Source organism: Lactuca saligna, chromosome 2, assembly GCF_052625555.1.
Source record: "Lactuca saligna cultivar CGN05327 chromosome 2, ASM5262555v1, whole genome shotgun sequence".
Taxonomy (NCBI): domain Eukaryota; kingdom Viridiplantae; phylum Streptophyta; class Magnoliopsida; order Asterales; family Asteraceae; genus Lactuca; species Lactuca saligna.
Genome location: NC_136418.1, coordinates 105186276 through 105197442, shown reverse-complemented (window position 1 = coordinate 105197442; position 11167 = coordinate 105186276).

Here is an 11167-nt window from a genome sequence, read left to right as displayed (position 1 = left end):
ATCCTCTGGAGCAGGTGTTGGTCAAGCATGCTATAACTTTGGAGAAGTTGGGCATTATAAGAGGAACTGCCCCAAGAAGGCGACGATTGATAATACTGGGAGAGTCCTAGCCATGGGACCGGAGGAGGCAGTCACCGATCACACTGTTGTTTCGGGTACGTTCCTTCTTGACAACTCTTATGCTAGTTTTCTTTTTGATTCGGGTGCTGAAAGAAGTTTTGTTAGTCATTCGTTCAAGCATAATCTAAAACCTAACCCCAACCACTAATCGAAACGTTTACTGTCGAGATGGATAACGGTGAGAAAGAAAGCGCTAGCGAGGTATTCATAGGTTGTAACCTCACCCTGAACGATCATTCATTTCCCATCGATCTTATGCCAGTTTCCATTAAGAGCTTTGATGTTATCATTGGCATGGATTGGTTGAGTCCCAATCATGCTGATATCCTTTGCTACGAAAAGCCATCCATCTCAACCTACCTTCGGGTCAAACTCTCATAATCTATGGCGATAAACTTAGCTCCAACCTTCGCATTATTTCCTGCATCAAAGCTCAGAAACTCTTACGAAAGGAGTGACAAGCATTCCTAGCCCATGTCATTAACGAGAAAAAGGAAATTAAAGACCTCGTGAGCATTCCCGAAGTCTGTAACTTTCCTGATGTCTTTCCAGAAGAGGTTCCAGGAATTCCTCCCGAACGTAAGGTCGAATTTCGCATTGACCTAATTCCTGGAGCTATCCCCGTAGCCAAGTCTCCATATCACCTAGCTCTAGCAGAAATGCAGGAGTTATCCAGCCAACTCAATGAGTTACTCAGTAAAGGGTTCATCAGACTGAGTTCCTCACCCTGGGGAGCTCCGGTTTTATTTGTAAAGAAGAAAGATGGATCCTTCCGAATGTGTATCGACTACCGTGAGCTGAAGAAGTTGACCGTCAAAAACCGATATCCTCTTCCGCGAATAGATGACCTCTTCGATCAAATTCAAGGAGCCAGCTAATTCTCAAAGATAGACCTTCGGTCAGGGTACCATCAGCTACGTGTTCATGAGAGCGATGTTTCCAAAACAACTTTCAGGACTCGGTATGGACACTACGAGTTCGTAGTAATGCCCTTCGGTCTAACCAATGCACCGACAGTGTTCATGGACTTGATGAACCGAGTGTGTCATCCTTTCTTAGAAAAATTTGTCATCATCCATTGATGACATCCTTGTCTACTATAGGAGTGAAGAAGACCACAAGCAACACTTGAGATCAGTGTTGGAGACCCTTAGATCCGAGAAGTTGTACGCAAAATTTTCCAAGTGTGAATTCTGGATTCGGAAGGTAACCTTCCTCGGTCATGTGGTAAGCGAGGAGGGCATTCATGTGGATCCTTCCAAGATTAAAGCGATAGAGAATTGGTTGGCACCAAAGACAACCACAGAAATTCGTCAATTCTTGGGTCTCGCCAGCTATTATCGGAGATTCATCCAGAATTTTTCCAAAATTGCCAAACCCCTAACCACTCTAACACATAAAGGTGTACCCTTTTGTTGGAGTGAAAAGCAAGAATCAACATTCCAGACATTAAAGCAAGCCTTGTGCAGCGCGCCTGTTCTGTCCCTACCCGAAGGGACAGAAGACTTGGTTGTCTACTGCGATGCGTCTAATCAGGGCATAGGCTGTGTGCTTATGCAAAGGGGAAAGGTAAGTGCTTATGCCTCGAGACAGCTAAAGGCACATGAGGTCAACTATACCACGCACGACTTCGAGTTAGGAGACGTAGTCTTTGCACTGAAGATTTGGAGACATTATCTCTACGGAACCAAGTGTACGATCTTCACTGACCATAAAATCCTGCAACACATCCTCAATCAGAAAGACCTAAACATGAGGCAACGGTGATGGGTAGAGTTAGTCAGTGATTATGAGTGTGGAATTCGATACCATCTCGACAAGGCCAATATGGTAGTAGACGCCCTTAGCCGAAAGGAAGGTTCAAGCCATAAAGTGAGGATACTGACAATGACTATCCATTCCCATCTATCCATGCAAATCTGAGACGCTCAGTTAGAGGCCCTCAAACCAGAGAACGTGTCAAGAGAAGCTTTGAAGGGAATGGATAAGAAACTTAAGATCAGAGGTGACAGAGTCTACTGTTTCATGGACCGAATGTGGATTCCAAAGTCCGGAGGATTTAGGAAATTTGTCATGGAGGAAGCACACAAGACTAGATACTTTGTTCACCCGGGTCCTGATAAGATGTACCTGGATCTTAAGAAACAATACTGGTGGCCAAACATGAAAGCCGAGATTGCTACGTTTGTGGGCAAGTGTCTGACTTGTGCCAAGGTGAAAGTTGAGTACCAGAAACCTTCGGGTCTACTCCAGCAACCCGAGATACCCAAATGGAAATGGGAGATAATTACCATTGATTTCATCACCAAGTTACCCAAATGTCCGAGTAGGAACGATACCATTTGGGTAATTATCGATCGTTTGACAAAATCCGCTCACTTCATCCCGATTAAAGAATCATTCAAAATGGATAGACTCGCGCGGATCTACATCCAAGAGGTAGTCCGACTACACGGTGTACCTGCATCTATTATCTCCGATCGAGATAGCAGGTTTACCTCCAGATTTTGGCAGTCTCTTTAGAAAGTTCTTGGAACCAAACTAGACATGAGCACGACTTATCATCCTCAGACCGACGGATAGAGTGAGAGAACTATCGAAACCCTGGAAGACATGCTTAGAACATGTGTCATCGATTTCGGAAAGTCATGGGTCACACATTTGCCATTGATCGAGTTCTCGTACAACAACTGTTACCACACCAACATCAAGGCTGCTCCGTTCGAGGCCCTCTACGGTCGCAAGTGCAGATCCCCTCTGTGCTGGGCGGAGGTAGGGGACACGCAGCTAGCCAAGAGTCGATTTCCCGACAATGCTCTCACTGGTCCTGAAATCATCCACGAAACTACCGAAAAGATCATCCAAATCCGAGAACGATTGAAAGCTTCACGTGATACAGAAGAGTTACGCTGATAACCGACGGAAACCTCTGGAGTTCCAGGTTGGAGACCGTGTCCTGTTGAAGGTCTCACCCTGGAAAGGAATTATACGCTCTGGAAAGCATGGGAAACTTAATCCGAGGTACATTGGACCCTTCGAGATCCTCGCCAGGATCGGTCCGGTAGCCTATAAACTTTGATTACCTGACGAGCTCAGTAACATCCATACCGTCTTCCATGTCTCAAATCTCAAGAAGTGCTTATCCGACGAAACCCTAGTGATTCCCTTAGACGAGATCGAGATCAATGAAAAAGTAAACTTTGTGGAGGAACCAATCGAAATCATGGATCGAGAGATCAAACGTACGAAACAAAGTCGCATCCCGATAGTGAAGGTTCGCTGGAATGCCAAGCGGGGACCGGAATTCACTTGGGAGCGCAAAGACTCGATGAAACAGAAGTATCCACATCTCTTTTCCAAATCCACGATTTGTATCTTAATTCTAAATTTCGGGACAAAATTCCCTCTAACGGGGGGATAATGTGACAACCCGAAGTTCGTTTCATTTTTTGTAACCCGTTTTCAGTAATAAGCCGTTAAGTTCCAGAATTTTCCGTTAACTTTGTTTTAAATAAATTATTGCGACTTCTATTAATGCTTTAAAAGTGTTGAAATACATTTTAAAAACATTAAAATATTTTCTATTTCATTTAGAAAATATTTAGTTTTATTTAAGTTGTAAATACGACAACTTTATCGGGTGCGACCAAAAGCACCGTCTAACGGCAGTATCGGGTAGAATTCCTCCGGGCCACAAACTCAACCCCTATATAAGGGATTGAGTGACATAATTTTGAGGCTTTTACTCTCTCTCTCTAAAAACTTTCTCTCACTTCTCTCTCTCTCTCTCTCTAAAATCCGAAACTTAGCCAAAATCATCCAACACAAGCTCCAAATCACTAAGGTAACTTCCCTAACTCATGAATTAGCATCTTAGACCTTCAAATTCAGGATTTATATGAGGAATGGGACCATAAACAAGTGTTTACGGTCTTGGAACCTCCTTAGGCCGTGAAAACCTCATATGAGTGTTTTGAAGCCTCAAAACCCCTCCAAAACAATTCTAGGGCTTAAATCCGACTTAGAAACTTGCATGTATGGACTAAGGACCCAAAAATCATGACATTTGATGTATGAACATGAGTTTACAGCCCAAGGACCTTCTTGGACCATAAACCCCCATGCATGAACCATAAACACCTCTTAAGGTGTTAAAAATGCCCTTAAACACCACCACAAGCTTCCAAACGTGTCTAGGGCCTTCTACTTCATCATTTGAAGCACCAAATCATACAAGAAGGGACCAAACAAGAGTTTACGGTCCAAGAACATGCTTGGACCATAAACCATCAATCTTAGACCTTAAACACCTTTTTGGGTGTTAGTTTGCCCCTAAACACCTTCAATGAACTTCCATGAATGCATATAACCTTATAACCTTTCAAGTAATGCACCAAAACATTCATAAATGGGAAAAACTAGAGTTTACGGTCCAAGAACATTCTTAGACCGTAAACTCATCTTCCTAGACCATAAACTCTTCAAATGGGTGTTTAAGTGCCCTTATCACCTTGAATGACTTGTATATTGGACTAGAATCACATGTGATTAACCTACAACCACCAAAGCCCTTGATTCATGGACAAAAATGAGTTTACGGTTGTACACTCATGAGTTTAAGGTAGTAAACTCCCCAAGAGAATCTCCTGAGACCTTAGACTCATTTCCCAAGGCCATTTCAAGTACCGATCAGTTCCTAAGCCATGGAATCGACCTTAGAACCTTCCTGTGTGCATTGTATGACCATTTGGCATCCAAGCACCCACCACCCATGAGTTTACGGCCGTAAAATCATGGGGATATGGTAAATGGGTCGTAAACTCCTTAAGGAGTTTACTACTGAAGAGTAAACTCCATATTTAGGCCCTACACACCCTTAGATGCTACCCGGATCACTCCTAACACTTGAATTGAAGTGTTTTCACGTCTTGGAGGTGCATATTCATGTCTAATTAGTGGTTCAATGTCTAATTAGATACAATTGCATATCATTTCATATTACATAGGAACATCGCGCGTTATCAAGCCCCAAACCCTAACATAGCATCCAAACTGTCGCGTTTTCTCGTCTGGTGAGTTCATACCCCTACCCATTTTCAATGTTTTCACTGTTTTCAGGGGAAATTCAAGCAAAGTACAAGTGATTCTTGTACTCAAAACTGTTTTATATACATTGTGTTTCATATTATATATGCTTTTAACACTGACAATCGTAACAAACAACCGTTTGAACTTACATGACACATTATCATGTTATTTGTGAATTACATTATAAATTGTTGTATTTATATTTTCACAAATGTTTTCCCACATTATAACAGTTAAAAGCATAATATTTGAACATGGTTTTGTCCTCGGTAATGCTCCACAGAGATACGCGAGTGGAGGATAGTCATTTGATCTTTCAGTATTATTACTAGTAAATTTGTTAATCCTATAATTGGAGACACGTCCTCGGTGAACACTCCAAAGAGATACGCGAGTGGAGGACCGCCCCCGTAACCAGAATCTGTTAAATAGGGAGCGTGACTTGAGTGTATAGATCTATACGGGGCTGAGTACCCCGCACCTGGCTGCTAGCTACAGCCGAACCGAAAGGTTTAAGGGTGAAGAAAGTCATATAGAGGGTTATGGACTATTTATTGCCCTAATTAGTCTATTGTATGGTTATGGATCTCGCAATTTGGATAACAGAGATTTACATAATAGTAATAATGGGTTAGGTAACTAGTTTACTTGGTATATGTTAGTTTTATAAACATGTTACAACTAATACATTTTTAGAGTACATCTTTTACATTACATTTTGGGTTGGTGAACTAACAGACACAATACAAGGATAACCAGGTTTTCAGTATACATCTTTCACATTAGGAAAATATGGGATTTTCCTGGGATCACAGTTAAACATAACCAAAACCATGTAACCTAACAGTTAACCAAACATTACTTTTAAGAAAATATGGGATTTTCTTCGGTCGTAACATTTTCAGAAACCAAATGGAAACTCGTACATTTTCACAAAACAAAACCGCTTATGAACTCACCAGCTTTATGCTGATTTTTAAAATGCTTGTATTCTCAGGTCCGCATTAGATAGGTACCTGATGATTCCTTTCTGACAAAGACGGAGTGCGTTGAAGACACGCCTTGCTTTTGTTTATATATACATATGTATAACACTGTACAGCTTTACTTTTGATCAAATGTAAATTTCCATATGTAATGAAATGGTTGTTTACTTAACTTATTATGTGCATTGGATTTGATACTCAACGTCGAGTCCGCCCCGGAAATGTTTCCGCCTTGGTTTTCGGGGTGTGACATAGTGTGACTGAAATCACATGTGATTTTAGTCCTAGTGTCATACCCCCAAACCAGAACAGCGGAAACGTTCAGGGGCGGAGGATGTCATGTCAAGTATCATAAAAATTGAATAGTAAAGAAAGTACACACCACCATAATATAAATATATTTGAAAAGTTTACATGATTGTATATGTTACATGTTTGCAAAAGAAATCAAATACAATATGGTGACCCAAAATATGTTACTAATGCCAGCGCATTAGTCTTCAAAAGTAGTGGCTACCCGGTTTAGCGGTTTCCTGAGAATACAAGTTATTTCAAAGAAAAAGTGTCAACATTTAAGTTGGTGAGTTCATAAGTAGTGTTTTTAGGAAATGTAAGCCATTCGAAAGTGCATGTGTGTTTTCCATAAAATCTGATATTTTCTTATAAAAGTATGAAATGCAGGAGAATATTTGTTGAATAAATTGTATTTATTTAAACCAAGAAAATCCCTTATTTTCCTAAAAGTGAAATGAAGTCTCAAATGACCAAGAGAGTAAGCTGTAAGCAACTATGACATGCTCAAAAGAATGATGTTGTAAATCGTTATTGTACAAAATGAATGTATATGAACCAGTAAAATCCTATATTTTCCTAAACGTGAAATGCAGTCTAAAATTACCCAGACCGTAACCTGTAAGCAATTATGACATGCTAAAAAGAAGATGTATAGTTTTATTGTTAAGTAAAACTAGTTGTGGAAGTGTTTATCCAGAGTTTTTGATTATGCTGATAATACCCTAGAATATAGTTATTACCCCCCCCCCCCCAAAGCATGATTGAGTTATGTATTACTACGTGCATGAGTCATTGTTTCCGCGTGTTGTGAGTTCGTCATAACCATACTAGACGCAGTACCTATGTTGACATTTGTCACCCCTAATGACGGACTGTAGCTAATAGTCAGGGTGCAGAGTTGTCACCCAGTATAGATCTATACACACTTCTCACGCTCTCCCTCCAAGAGACTATGGTTATAGGTGGGGACTTTCGTTTGGTACAAACAAAGCCATATGACACCACATGATTGCTAACAACGAGTTCATGATTAATATGATGAAAAATCGTCTGTATGAAATGATTTCCTTTTCTACTGTGTTACAAAGACATGATGATGAGTTGAGTTTTCTTGTAAAAGCATCATGTTATAGTTGAAATGGTTACCCTTGATATGATGTAGTATGCAAACGTATAAATAAAACATATTTCTATTTATTAAACATATTGTATCACAAGACGGTAAAGTTGTGTTGTGAGGTATTTTGCATGATAATAACTTCATAAGATAGTTAAAACAACAGTATGAAAAGTATAGCAAAAGATCGATGTTTCACACGATTTTAGTCGTGTGTATACTTGTATCCCCCCCTTAAAATTGTATAAAAGCATTTACAAAGCATTTGAAAACGTAGTTATAGGGGTATGAACTAACCTGATTGATTGAAGAAAGCGAGATGAAAATCGAGTAGAACTTCGACTCGGAAAACTTGATTTTCTTGGGATTCTCGGGAATCTTGGAAATCCTGAGAATCTCGGGAATGCGAAACCTTCCTTCGGGACTTGAAGGTGAAAACTGGGGCTTTGGGAGGGTCTCGGGGGCTTAAACGCAGAGTTTCGGCGCGAGAAAGAAGGGAATTGAGCAATGAAACTCGGCGCCCTTGAAATCTATTTATAGGGAATTTTTGGGGTGTGTCACGTTGTGGCAAGGGATGGACACGTCATGGGGAGTCAAAATTATCCTCTTCCATTGATTGGATGCCCGCAGCCACTTGTCGGGTCGCGGCAAACTTGTGCCACGTCGTGGCAAGCCTGACAGCCTCGGATTTCGGGCCTCGAACTTGTAAAATCCGTAACTTTCGCATACGATTTCCGTTTTCGACGTTCTTTATATGCACGCATAGCTGAAAATATGCTCTACAACTCTCGTTTAGACTTTATCGGCTAATATTGAATTTATTTTTAATTATTTATTTTTAACGGGCCGGGACATGAAAATTCCGTTAAAAATCCATATCTTCTTCATCCGATGTCCGTTGTCGTCAAACTTTTCATCGTTGCACCACTATTGTTGAGACCTTCGATTCTCATTTAGGTTGTTTTGGCCAAAAGTATCTCGATCTCTATTTTGAGTTTTTAGTTGTCTACTGCTATATCCGGATCTTGGAAAAATCATAACTTCTACATACGAAGTCAGATTTGGACGTTCTTTTTATGTACGCTCGCGGTTTAATGTTATCTACAACTTTCATTTAGATATTTAAGGCTAAAAACTATTGTATTGAAACTTCGCGTTTTTCGTTTAATCGGTGTTGTCGGTTTTGTCGGGAATTTTAGAATGGTTATAACTTCCTCGTTATAACTCGGATTTTTGTGTTCTTTATATGTATGAAAACCTTGTTACGATTACTACCACTTGATTTAACCCAACTAACATTTTAGTAAAGTTATATTTTGACCTAACTTTGACTGGTTTTACATTACATTGTCTCTAAATATCGTGTTGTCACATCATCCCCCCGTTAGAGAGAATTTCATCCCGAAATTAGAGTTTAAGCAGAATTGATAATCATGCTACGGTTAGAAGTTGTATTTGCTCCTCGTGTTCTGAACTCAGGTACTCGCTTGGCATTCCAGCGAACCTTTCACTATCAGGATATGGCTTTGCTTCTTTCGTTTGACTTCATTTGTGTGCAAACTCTTCTTGGTCGAATGTATGTTGAATGTTTTGTGGTTTGTGAGAGTATACCCTACAAGTAGTGTCTCCAGATCTTCAGAGCAATTACCGCTGCTCATGACTCGAGATCATGTGTTGAATAGTTAACTTCGTGTGTCTTAAGCTGTCTTGAGGTATAGGTAGCGACCTTTCCTCTTGCTTAAGAACAAAACCAAGCCCTTGGTTGGATGCATTGCCTTTCACCATGAAATCCTCTATCCCCTTTGAGAGGGATAATATCGGTGTGGTGCACCAGGCTTACTTTAGCGTTTGGAACGCTCTTTCTTGTTTACAGACAAGTCCGGTGCTCCTCCAAGTGAGAAACTTAGCCTGAAGAATCCTCTTCTGAGCAGTTTGTTAAGCTCACTAGGAAGTTCTTGCATCTTAGTTGGAGCTAGACGATAAGGTGATTTGGCTACTGGGGTAGCCCTTGTAACTAAGTCGATTCTGAACTCGAATTGACGTTGTGGTGGTAATCCCAGTAGTTCTTCTGGAAAGGTGTTAGGAAAGTCGCGTGCTTTTGGGATGTTCTGAATGTCCTTCACTTCTTCGATCGTATCGATGATGTGTGCAAGGAATGTGTGATATTCCCTTCGCAAGCGCTTTTGAGCTTAAATACACAAAATTATGCGAAGGTTCGTACTTGATTTGTCTTCGTAAATAACAAGAGGTTCTTTGATAGGGAGGTTAAGATGAACTGCCTTATCAAAGAACCTGATGTCGGCATGATGTAGACTTAACCAACTCCTACTAATTATGATGTCAAAACCTTGGGGGTGTATTAGATTTCGTGAAGATCTAAAAGAAAGTAAGACTACTCATGAATTAGGGAAAAGGATAGGTATTTCTAAGTTTATTCTCACGGAAGCACGATCACTCTCAGCCTTGGGCAGTCTTCGCCCTGAAGTTCATAGTAGAACCCATACCAGGTTCGTCCATCACAGTATCAGGTATACGAGTCGTATATAATTAAGATTGAAACTGTGGGTCTTTGGATTGAACTTGACGTACTGCACGAGTGGTACTTCGGGGAGGTTTGCTGAGGTTTCTTTGGAAAGGATAAGAAACATGAGGTACTCTACGCATGAGTACTTAAGAAACATGAGGTACTCTACGCATGAGTACTTCAGAGTTCTGAAGTGATAGTTTCGTTAGAAAGATGATTTTGGAGAAAGAGATTTACGCACGAAACTGGTATTGTGAGGATCAAATAGACTCTAATCGTATGATGAAATCAGAATCACTTGGAAATTTATGCACTAGATTTGATCATAAAGGCGTTATAGACAAAACACAACCGTGAAACTTTTTAACAGAGTTACAGTACTTTAGAGTAACTACAGGAATACTGTTGTGAACAGAGTATACTATAAAAGGAAAGTATACGCAGCACGAGGGTCCCTTAACTGACGGGATCTTGCAAAAGATAAGACTCGAGTTGCACTAGTTTTAAACGTGTTTTAAAAACATACATAATACTGACGATTGGAAGTGAACCTATACTATAGTAGGTTCCTTCATTGCCTCTCTCCATTAAGAGGTCAAACTCCTCCGGATTCACCGTCGTTCTACTCTGTTGGACAATCCCTCTTGAAGTGTCCCATTACGCCACATAGATGGCACCTTCGAGAGATTCCGACATTGGTGGTTGAAGTAATGTGTTGGATCCAAGTCTTGCAGTAACGGACAGTGTGTCCCTTTTTATTGCAGTTTAAGCACTGCATTTTCCGGCAAGGTCCATGGTGGTGATAGTTGCATTTGTTTCACTTTGGGAGGTTGCCAGCATACTGTCTAGCCGGGTTAGGGATAATTGGGATACTAGAAGAGATGGTAGTAGGAGGTACAGAAGTCGTGGCCACGAAGGTTGCCATAGTTTGTTGTCTTTCGCTCGCTCCTTGGGGTGATTTGCCTTTAGCTTTAGCCCAGAACTTTTGTTTGTTATTCTTGGGCTTGGGATTCGGGGTGTCGTGGTAGTTTGTTGCTC